Source organism: Astyanax mexicanus, chromosome 5 (assembly GCF_023375975.1).
Source record: "Astyanax mexicanus isolate ESR-SI-001 chromosome 5, AstMex3_surface, whole genome shotgun sequence".
NCBI classification, from domain to species: Eukaryota; Metazoa; Chordata; class Actinopteri; order Characiformes; family Acestrorhamphidae; genus Astyanax; species Astyanax mexicanus.
Window position 1 is genome coordinate 40,565,960 of NC_064412.1, and position 12,651 is coordinate 40,578,610.

Genomic DNA, 12,651 nt, shown 5'->3' on the forward strand with positions numbered 1-12,651 from the left:
TTCTCGACAGACATTGTTTGAGGTGAAATATGTATATTAATGCAATTTGCACAATGCTAGCTAATTGTTGGGTGCCATTAGCTTCTAACTTTACCCGTTAGCACAATTAGCATTGAAGCTTCTAGCTATAAACCTGAAGAACCAAATGTGTCCAGGTTGATGGACTACATATGGGGTAAAGGGGAAACAGTATAAATTGTAAGGGATAAACAGCGGAAGCGTGACTCATGGTCCTGCGTGTTTCTGCGCTGTTGTGCGCTGATCTCAAGGAGAAGCATTCATGAAGCTTCGTCACATCTCTGCCTTCCCCACAATGGCAGCTTTGTGGACGAGGAGAGTCTGCTGTGGAAAATATTTGGGAGAGAGGAAGAGAAGAATAGCAGTAAAGTGTTTGTTTCACACAGCCTGCGCTCAGGCCCCGCCCCCCCAGAATGTTTCATTCTTTGGGCACAGTTAGGTCGAGGGTAAGGTTGGGGGGTGCTTGTTTTGTTCTGAGCACAGGGTGGGTTGGGTGTGTTTGGTGGGTGATTTCACCCTCATCCCTAGCAAGTCAGTGTGTTCTGGATGTGGGGGTGTGGCCTTTTGAGGGGTGGGGGATTAAACACTGGATGTCCTTGAAGAACTGATGAGGCCTTGTACATTATGCTGACATACACCGAATGCACTGTGATACAAAAAATAATAATTTTGTGACGTCTTTGTGTACAGATTTACTTCCTGCATTAAGCATGTGTACATAAAGGTGACGTTTTATTACAATCTAAATTCTTTTCTGAAAAAATATATATATGTTATTCATGTTGCAGCTTTTCTGAAAGCTGAAATAGCTTGAGATACGCCAGTCAAAAGCAGGAGAAGGTACAATGTACCAAAAACAACGATGCATACAAAAATATGTATATTTGCAATATGTGTGTGTAGGGTCTTCTGCTGTGATTTCAATTCACATGAGCAATTCTAGGCAGACCCCACTAGTCACCATCTTTACCACTCACTGCACTGTCCACTGTGTGCAGAAGAAGGGTAAGAGAAGTAAAAAGTTCTCCAAAGCTCACTGTAAAAGAATTTAATCAAATGGAAGCATCTTGGGGTTATGAGGTCTCCCAAACAACCATCAGGTTCTATCTTCATGCCAACAAGCTCTTTGAGAGGTGTGCAGCACGGAGAAAGCATTTTCTGAGTTATAATCATAAGAGTAAATGGGTGGAGTTTACCAAGCGGTACTGGGATTTTAACTGGGACCGTGTGCTTTCGTCAGATGAGACCAAGATTTGTTGCCAAGCTTTTTGGCAACAAACACTCTAAGTGGGTCTGGTGTAACACTAAGGATGAGTACGCAGACCTTGTGGCAGACCAGTGGCCTTTGCCTGAAAGCTGAAGAAGGGTCATCACTGGATCTTTCAGCAGGATAATGACCCTAAACATGTGGCCAAATCTGCTCAAAAATGCTTCACCAGGCACAAAATCAAGCTCCTCTCATGGCATCTCGGTTCCCAGACCTCATCCCAATAAAAAAACAAGTAGGGTAAGCTGAAGAAGACAGAGCATAGGAGAATATTCAGGACTCTGGACGATTTAGAGAGGTTGTGCAAAGCGGAAAGTTCGAAGAGCCCTCTTTCACCCGTCTTGTGAAGAGTTATAGGAGAAGATTAAGTGCTGTCTTGTTGGCAAAAGGGAGTTGTACAAAGTACTAACACCAGGGGTGCCAGTAATTGTGTGGCACACATGATTTCATTTAAACTATTTATTTCTTAATGTGTAATTTTTTCCCACCACATAAAGGCACCTGAATATGGTTTGAGTGATTACAATGCTACTTGAGTCGCACTGTATCTCGTTCACACCTGTATTTCGTGCTGAAGACTTAAAATCAGGTCACCCAGGATGATTATAATCCTGATAATGCCACGTGTGTGATGAGGACCTTATGAACAGTGTGAACAGTGACCATAATCTGGGCAAAGTAGTATAGTTATAAACAATTTTTAAGAAACAGATTTACAAATCTAAAACCCAAATAATGAAAATTACCAATTACAAAATTGGAAAAATATACCATTGACTGATGGGAGGGGGCACACAGCCCCCTCACTGCACAATATGAGAGAAAGAGAGAGAAGCTCAGCAGCGGGAAATGAAGGGTCACCAGAGGTTTCCTCAGCCGGAGCTCCAGTGGGACCTTTTTTAGCTTTGATTGACAGGGGTGTATTGTGATGGCTGTGAGCTGCTGCTCTCGGGCCGTTCCTCAAGCTTATCACCTCACCGAGAGGTGCTCGTCCACAATGCACAGAATAAGGATGTGCTCACCTCGCCCCGGCCACAATGGAACACATCTGGGCCTCACGGCGCAAAGAGAGCAGCGGTGATTATTCTGTTCCCACAAAATACAGCTGCTCAATAGCTGCAGTCCAACTGCAGAGGCCGTACGGAGGCCAGAGGGGGGTGGGGGGGCGATGGGGGATGGGGGTTTATGCAGGGAGACACAGCAGCCTCGCACTAGATGCCATTTTAATTTATAATTCATTAATCTCTGCCAAGCACACTTTTCTGAGTGAAGCAAAGATCAGAGAGGGGGTTCACCCACAGCTGCCCACATGGCCCAGGTCCAGGTGGGGTCACTCACAGAAGGCCATCAGAGATGCAGTGCTGGTGTGACGCCCACAAAGTGATGGTCACATTTGTAATTATTTTTTGTTATTGTTATCAATTTTTGTTTATTTTATTCTGCTACCTTATGAACTTCTGCTGTGAAAGCTCAAATCAGATGTTGTTGTTGCCTAAGATGTCCAGTAGGGTGCACTGTGGCGTTTGATATCTACTGCAGCTAGCAGCTCTGCTTCTCAGACTTGAGAAGCTGCTGAACAGAGAAGCCACGTTTCCTCGTGTCTCATCCTTTTCACCCTGTTTACAGGTGAGAAATGTGGTAAAAGTACACAAAATCTACACTCAGTCGGTCTGTAGACTGTATAAACACATATTTTTTACATATGAGTTAAGTTTGAGCACAGTAGAAGTTCATAAATCTGTTAGACCTTTGTCTAGAAAATGGTGTTGGAGATCAGAAAATGGTGGCTGTGTTAGTGTTCGTGTTTTAAAGCAGTACTCCTTGGCATTTCATTTTCATTATTTTTTATGGTTCTTTGGTTGTATAAATTGAAACTGCAGCACAATTTGCCTGTTTTTGATTATATTTTTTTATCTAATAACAGTTAAAAGGCAGTATGTTAGTCTTACTTACCTCAGTTTGTATTACTAGTGTGTTTTGTCCTCTAGATATTTTCCTAAGCATGTTAGCCTGTTGGCATCTGAACATCTCTCTACTCGTGTGACTTTATAAATATATTTTTACAGACACAACATATATATATTTCTGTAAAGCTCTTAACACATAAAAAGGGTATCTGCTGATGTGTTATGTGTTAACTTTATGCTCTAAAAGTGTTTAAATATTGCACTGTATCACTAAGTAAGCTACAGTGGGGAAGGAATGTCCTATTAAGCCTTTAGTACTAAGGAATATGTTCAGTTGGGCTATAAAGTATCATTAGCCTTTAGTATACATGAAATTCATGATGTAGTTTAAGAGATGTATCTATATATGCATATATTTTGTGTTAAATGTATATTTTATATATGAATGTGTCTATATAACTGTATATGTATGGCTATATTTTATATTCTTTTCTTTTATGTTCAATTCATATTATTGATACCAGTAATTAATATTAAAAACACGAGACAGAGACTATAGAAGTAAGAAACTGCTGTTGTTTAATAAAAAGAGACTTGAGAAGCTGCTGAACAGAGAAGCCACGTTTCCTCGTGTCTCATCCTTTTCACCCTGTTTACAGGTATTTAATTTGCTTACACTGACCCTGGGCTCGGGGAGTGTAACAGATTCTTGGGGGCTCGTCCGGGATTGGCGCCCCCTGGTGGTGGGAAGCTGATCCAGTGATTTCTGACATCCGGGACCAAAGAGAGTTGCGGCTGCGTCGAGCGTACGGTGGAAGACTGCTTGGGAACTGGGCATCAGACAAGCTAGATGGAGAAGAAAGGTACCAAGACAGACGATGAAAGGAAGAGTCTGGTGTGGGAAATCAGAAAAGGCCTGTTCACGCTGTCGGCGGAAGAACTTTTCCAGATCGCTAAAACCATCGGCCCTGTACCCGAGAGAGACTCCTCAGAGCTTCGCGATTCGGACCTCGAAGGTTGTTTTGATTATGTAAGCTGTTTTATGTATAGCAAATCTTTACTTGACTCAGAAGACATGGGTATGAGTTCATTGCTAATGTTGAGGGATGTGGTTAATGAAATCCTTGAAACCCGTGGTGCTGCAGCTCAGTTAGTTCACACACAAGCAGGCACAGACTCACATGACACTCATATGCTAGCCTCCCCAGCTAACCCAGGCCTGGGAGACACCACACACCTGTCTGACACCATGACACCTCCTTGTTTACCCAATGTAGCTACCCATAACATGGATGACTCCTCTCACCCAGATTTACAGAGAATGCTAGCGAGTTACGAACAGCTAGGTAGAGAGCTCCAACAATACACAACCATGTCTACACCACCATCAACATTATCGGGAAGCGTACACACTGTTACACCGTCTGGTAAGACCCCACACACTTCTCAATCTGAAAAGCCTACACACACAAGTGATACATTGGTCTCCCTAAGAGATCTCTCATACCTTCATCGCAGGGAGTTTAAAGTACAGGGGGGTCAAATTGGTGACCATAGCTCAGACATCACTTACAATAATATACACAAGCAGATCGAAGAGGGCATCAGAGAGAACTTTAGTGAGGCAGAGATAGTCAGGAGTGTGTTGAGAATAGTAAAACCTGGGCATTTCAAGGATTTGCTCATGAACAAAGAGGATATGACTATCAACGAGCTGAAGATATTCCTACAATCGCACTTAGGGGAGAAAAGCAGCACTGAACTACTGCAAGATCTAATGTGTGCAAAACAGAGTGAGTCAGAGACACCACAGCAATTCCTCTACAGAGTAATGGGGCTAAAACAAAAAGTCCTCTTTGCATCAAAACAAGCTAATGCAGACATAAAGTATAGTCCAGAAACAGTCCAGGGGGTCTTTTTACACACCATATATCAGGGACTGGGCCATAAATACAATGATGTCCGCCGAGAATTGAAGCCACTTCTATCAGACAGCATGGCGACAGATGAAGCAATCTTGAGACAAGTAACAAAGATAACCAGTGACGAAACCGAAAGGCAGCGCAGATTAGGCATGATGCATCGAGCAAAACCGACAGTGGCTCACAGTGCTCAGCTTGAAATGGACAGTCCTAAAACCTGCAACCTCAGCCACGATACTCATGAAAGTAAAAGTAAGAAAGACCCTTTGAAACAGCTTAGTGACAAGATTGATGCTCTAGCCAGTGTTGTTGACTCCATGCGGCAGGCAGGCCTGGGTAAACCAATACACACCTGTAAGTGCCAGATGAATAACCCACCTTTAGCTAAGAGGGAGAAAACATATGGATGTACAAAATGTGTGGAAGGAGGCTTACCCCGTTGCAGTCACTGCTTTATCTGTGGTGAGGGAGGACACAGAGCCATTGGCTGCCTCAAGAAAATGGAGCATCCGGGAAACCAGGGCCGGTCATTGGCGAGGGACCACCAGTGATCGGGTCAAATGAGTCCCACTTTAATGACATCCCGGTGCTGCAGTCTATCAGGGAGGGCCAGAGCCATGTGCACATGTGTCCACAAAAGACAATATCTGGAAAGTGTAAACCAAATGTGACTCACCTTTCATCTACGCCTGAGTTGCCAGTCAATAAAAGTGAGCCTGTCGTAAAGCTCATTGGGAAGAAAGCGATTATACATTGCAACCTAAATGGGTTAGCAGTAACAGCTTTACTGGACACGGGGGCCCAAGTAAGCATCATTGACCAGAGTTGGAAAGACCAATACCTACCTAATCATGACACAAGACCCCTCACTGAACTCCTTGACGGTGATGAAAAGCTTGAGGTATATGCAGTTAATGGTGACCTTATACCATTTACAGGCTGGGTGGCTATTAATGTCAATCTTCCTGGTACAGAAGACCCTAGTTTGTCTATTAACGTCCCTTTCTTAGTGAGTAACTTACCGCTTGAAAGGCCACTGCTAGGGTTTAATGTTATAGAGGAATTAATTCGGGGTCAGCCAGAGCGTGTAATGCCAACACTTGTCAATCTGCTTAGCGGAGCTGTCTCAATCCCAAGTAGTGAGGCCAAGACACTAGTCAACTTTGTACAGACAAGAAAACCCATCATCTTAACGGGACGTCTTCGCGTCAGTGAACAGAATTGTGTTGTCCCTGCTGGACAGGTAGCATGGGTGAAATGTAGAATTCCATACAACATGAACCCAGCCAACTCCTTAATGCTGTTTGAGCCTGATGAGAACAATGCACTGCTGGACATGCTGGATGTAGGTGAGGGTCTGTTGGAGGTAAAAAATGTGAAGAACCAATATGTTGTGGTGCCAGTTGGGAACCATACAAACCATGATGTAACATTACCACAGAGGTCCCTCATTGGTTCAATTCAGCCAATTGACAAAGTCATTCAGACTGGCTCAGCAAAAGATCAAGAACCCAACATGAGTATTCAAAAAATTACAACAGCATCCACTGACAAGGTTCCTCCACCACAGCTATGGCATCCACCAGTCGATGTTAGTCATCTGGAGCAGAGGCAGCAGGATGTTGTTAAACAGATGTTATTTGAGGAGTCAGCTGCCTTTGCAAGGGACTGCAATGACGTGGGATGCATTCCAAGCCTACAAATGTCCATACAGCTTAAGGACAATTTCCCAGTGCAGAGGACATATTCATCAGTGCCAAAGCCATTGTTTAAAGAAGTGAAGGAATACATCCAGGATCTTTTAGCAAAGGGATGGATAGTTAAATCCAAGTCCCCATACTCTGCTCCCATTGTCTGTGTTCGAAAAAAAGATGGGGCGCTTCGTCTTTGTGTCGACTATCGACTTCTCAATCAGAAGACAATACCAGACAGACATCCTTTGCCGCGCATTGGAGATATCATCAACACACTGGGTGGATATTCATGGTTCAGTATTTTGGACCAAGGAAAGGCATATCATCAAGGCTTTATTGCTGAGGGTTCCAGACACTACACTGCCTTCATCACGCCCTGGGGACTCTATGAATGGGTACGGGTCCCGTTTGGGTTATCTAATGCCCCAGCTGCATTCCAGCGAAGCATGGAGGAAATGTTGGATACCCTCAGAGATGAGTGTTGCGTCCCGTACCTTGATGATATACTTTGCTATGCCAAGTCCTTCGAAGAGCATGTTGAGGGGGTCAGAAAAGTACTCAGAGCACTCCAAGTCCATGGAGTAAAGCTAAAACCCGAAAAATGTGACCTTTTCAAACAGGAAGTAAGATATGTGGGCCGCTTGGTGTCCAGTGAGGGAGTGAGAATAGACCCAAAGGATTTGGAGGCTGTGCTATGCCTAAAGGAGAAAACACCACAGACTGTTGGCGAGGTCAGGAAACTTTTGGGGTTCCTGAGCTATTATCGATCCTTCATACAGGATTTCTCACGGATAGCCAGACCAATATACCAACTGCTCCAGATGAAGAAAGGAGCGTCACAAGTCCAACTGGCTACACGGAAAAACAAGGGCCCACAACTGCCATCAAAGACCCCTATAGAGTGGACTGGTGAGCACAAGATGGTGCTAGAACAACTAATTGACATGCTGGTAACACCCCCAGTTGTGGCCTATCCCGACTTCACCTTACCATTTACCCTGCACACAGATGCATCAGAAGAGGGTCTTGGTGCCGCCCTGTATCAGTGTCAGGGTGGGAAATTACGAGTGATAGGGTATGGGTCTAGAACATTGACGCAGGCAGAGAGGAACTACCACCTACACAGTGGCAAGCTTGAGTTCTTGGCGCTAAAATGGGCAATTTGCGAAAAGTTTAGGGATTATTTATTCTATGCACCACACTTCACAGTGTATACGGATAACAATCCCCTAACTTATGTCATGAGTACTGCCAAACTCAACGCTGTTGGCCATCGGTGGGTAGGAGAATTGGCAGACTTTTGTTTCGATGTGAAGTATCGACCTGGGAGGGCAAACATCGATGCTGATACGTTGTCACGCATGCCCTTCAACATTGACAAGTACATCCAGGAGTGCACAGAGGTGCTACCTCAGGATGTGGTGCAAGCAGCATGGAAGGGGAGTAAAGTGGCTGAACAAAAGGACGTGGCATGGATTGCTGCCCTACACATTTCTGCTGAAAACCACAATGCTCAGATCTGCAAAATTCTACCACCCATTAGTCATGACGAGTTAGTGAAAGCACAGAGAGAGGATGAATCCATTGGAGAGGTGATAACACTTAAAGAGAAACAGGCAACCCTCACAAGCAACCTGAGACAGAGAGTGAGTGGGACATCAAGAAAGCTTTTGAATGAATGGAGCAGACTACACTTGGAGAATGGACTCCTTTACAGAAAAACTAGTCAGCGAAAGCAACTGGTTCTGCCTACAAAGTACCGACCCATTGCATTAAAACAACTTCACAATGACATGGCCCACGTTGGTACTGAGCGTGTCCTTCACCTGGCAAGAGATAGATTTTATTGGCCATACATGAAGAGAGAAATTGAGGCTTACATCACACGCAAGTGTCCATGTATCGCTCAGAAGAAACCAACCACACACATTCGTGCTCCACTGGGCAGCATCTCCTCCAGTTCACCCCTTGAGCTTGTATGTATAGATTTCTTACATCTAGAGAAAAGCCGAGGAGGATATGAGTACATCTTGGTGCTTGTTGACCACTTCACTAGATTTTCACAGGCGTATGCCACAAAGAACAAGTCTGGGCGGACAGCAGCACAGTGTATCTTTAATGATTTCATTCCTCGTTTTGGTTACCCCTTCAAGTTACATCATGACCAAGGCAGGGAGTTTGAGAATGAGCTCTTTAAGGACCTTCGACGGCTGTCAGGGGTAGGCCACTCCAGAACATCACCCTATCACCCCCAAAATAATCCGGTTGAGAGATTTAATAGAACATTACTGCAGATGTTGCGTACACTAGGAGACAAAGAGAAAGAGAATTGGAAGGAACACCTGCCACAAGTGATTCACGCGTACAATTGTACCCAGCATGAAGCCACTGGGTACTCTCCTTACTTCTTGCTGTATGGCCGTCACCCCCGTTTGCCTGTGGACATTCTGTTTGGGTTACTTGAAGAAGAAGATGGAGTCACACAAAAAGGCTATGCAGAACAGTGGTCTCAAAGAATGGTAGAAGCATACAAGATCGCAAAAGAAAACAGTCGGCGGTCCAGTGCTCGCGGCAAGTCATATTATGACCGAAAGGTAAAGGGTGTGGTCCTGCAGCCTGGAGACAGAGTTCTTGTGAGGAATCTCAGTGAGCGCGGAGGTCCCGGCAAATTAAGATCTTACTGGGAAAGAGTCATCTATGTGGTGAAAAAGCAAGTAGGAGACAATCCAGTGTATGTGGTTGCTCCTGAAATGGGTAGCCCTCACAAAACAAGAACGCTGCACCGCAATCTACTGTTACTTGTTAATGACCTTCCTGTACTTACACCGCCAGTATCAGCCAAGCAACCAGTGAAGACGCAGTCCAAAACAACACATCCGCTGGCAAGTAGAGATCCAGGAAATCACAATTCTGCCAGTGACTCAACTGAGTCTGAGGATGAGCGAAGTCCGGGAGGCTATTGGTTAAGGATACCTGTTCGTGAGAAAACAAGAGAAAGAGAGACCTACCATGAAATACCTACCTTGAGAGAAAGAGATACCTACCATGAAATACCTACCTTGAGAGAAAGACATACCTACCATGAAATACCTACCTTGAGAGAAAGACATACCTACCAGAGAGATCCAGCCCAGGAGGAAGAGGGTTCCATCCATGCAGGACCTATAAATGAGGAACAGAACCTAAATGAGCAAATTAGTCAAAGTGAAGATGAACCAACTCAGTCACCTGATTATGAGCCATTACCTGATCTAGTTGAACCTGAGAGGATGAGTGAATGTGGAACTGAACATGAACTATCGCCAACACCTGAAAATAGACATTCTACTAGGGAGAGAAAGCCAAAGCACATTTTCACATATGAAACATTAGGCCAACCCTCCACTCAGCCTTACCCAAGAATTAACACAATTGCAGCTTACACTGGGCCTCATTTACTCACATGCAATCCAGTAAAGCCCTTCATACCACCATTCATACCTGCGACTCCCCCAACACACTCTTATGTACCATTTACATATGTTTCTTATCCCTATACCACTTATGTCAATTGAAGCACAGTGTTAGATGTTAGAAGAAAAAAAAAGGAGTTTTGTCAAAATAGTTATCTCTGCCAAGGATCATTTTCTTTTGTCAGGGAGAGTGTGACGCCCACAAAGTGATGGTCACATTTGTAATTATTTTTTGTTATTGTTATCAATTTTTGTTTATTTTATTCTGCTACCTTATGAACTTCTGCTGTGAAAGCTCAAATCAGATGTTGTTGTTGCCTAAGATGTCCAGTAGGGTGCACTGTGGCGTTTGATATCTACTGCAGCTAGCAGCTCTGCTTCTCAGACTTGAGAAGCTGCTGAACAGAGAAGCCACGTTTCCTCGTGTCTCATCCTTTTCACCCTGTTTACAGGTGAGAAATGTGGTAAAAGTACACAAAATCTACACTCAGTCGGTCTGTAGACTGTATAAACACATATTTTTTACATATGAGTTAAGTTTGAGCACAGTAGAAGTTCATAAATCTGTTAGACCTTTGTCTAGAAAATGGTGTTGGAGATCAGAAAATGGTGGCTGTGTTAGTGTTCGTGTTTTAAAGCAGTACTCCTTGGCATTTCATTTTCATTATTTTTTATGGTTCTTTGGTTGTATAAATTGAAACTGCAGCACAATTTGCCTGTTTTTGATTATATTTTTTTATCTAATAACAGTTAAAAGGCAGTATGTTAGTCTTACTTACCTCAGTTTGTATTACTAGTGTGTTTTGTCCTCTAGATATTTTCCTAAGCATGTTAGCCTGTTGGCATCTGAACATCTCTCTACTCGTGTGACTTTATAAATATATTTTTACAGACACAACATATATATATTTCTGTAAAGCTCTTAACACATAAAAAGGGTATCTGCTGATGTGTTATGTGTTAACTTTATGCTCTAAAAGTGTTTAAATATTGCACTGTATCACTAAGTAAGCTACAGTGGGGAAGGAATGTCCTATTAAGCCTTTAGTACTAAGGAATATGTTCAGTTGGGCTATAAAGTATCATTAGCCTTTAGTATACATGAAATTCATGATGTAGTTTAAGAGATGTATCTATATATGCATATATTTTGTGTTAAATGTATATTTTATATATGAATGTGTCTATATAACTGTATATGTATGGCTATATTTTATATTCTTTTCTTTTATGTTCAATTCATATTATTGATACCAGTAATTAATATTAAAAACACGAGACAGAGACTATAGAAGTAAGAAACTGCTGTTGTTTAATAAAAAGAGACTTGAGAAGCTGCTGAACAGAGAAGCCACGTTTCCTCGTGTCTCATCCTTTTCACCCTGTTTACAGGTATTTAATTTGCTTACACTGACCCTGGGCTCGGGGAGTGTAACACTGGTCCCTCTTCCACTTTGCCTGAGTTTTACTGATTTCACTGTGGTGTGCTTTATGATTTACCTACACTTTGCATAATTGGCTGCATTACATCAATCCTCATTTTATCTTTCTTATTTTTATCCCATTTCTCCCCAGTTTGGAATGACAATTACATAATCCCCATTCATTTGAACTGATAGGAACCTTGTAAAGATAAATCCAGATAACAACTCTTTTTTAATAGAGTAGATGAAAATAGGAAAGTGCTCAGAATAAGCCAGCATGCTCAGAGGACAAAACAACGCACCAGATTTGATACATCACCAGCATGATCCAGCATTCAAATCGGTGTTTCTCAGATCATAGTGGAAGTGCCTTAGCCTGTAATTCATTTTTAATTAATTTAGCTCATCACAAAATCATACCTGAGTCGAATCATACTGCTGTTAAATCAGATCAGTAGTGAATCTGAGGCTACGTTTACTTTACATATTGCCAGATTTCTCAGATCGGATTTGGCTATTCTGACGGTTCACATTCACAAATGTAAGTGACCTGTATCTGTGTGTAATGTAAATGAATCTGTCCCTGTAACGTCTCACATTTGCACATTAATACATGTATAAACGTCGCCTTCTTCACTGACAACAAAAAGCTTTGTATTTGAGAGACGACTCGTAGCTTTATAAAGGGAAATAGATGTGTTAGCAGCTCATATGTGGAGCATCTTTTACTGGAGTGGAGAGAAAACAGCTGGTCTGAAGTGCATGCCCAGGTCGAGGAGTAGAAAAAGACAGGTGGATTGCTTTTGCTGTTTTTGCAGCTATAGCTGCACAGCTGCACCAAGAGATGTGTTGTGGGTACAAGAGAGAAGCACGTAGCGCATGCATAAAAAAAAAATCAGATTTGACCGTTCGCATTCATGTCGCATGTCCATGGATCAGATACGTATCCGAATTAAGACCACATATG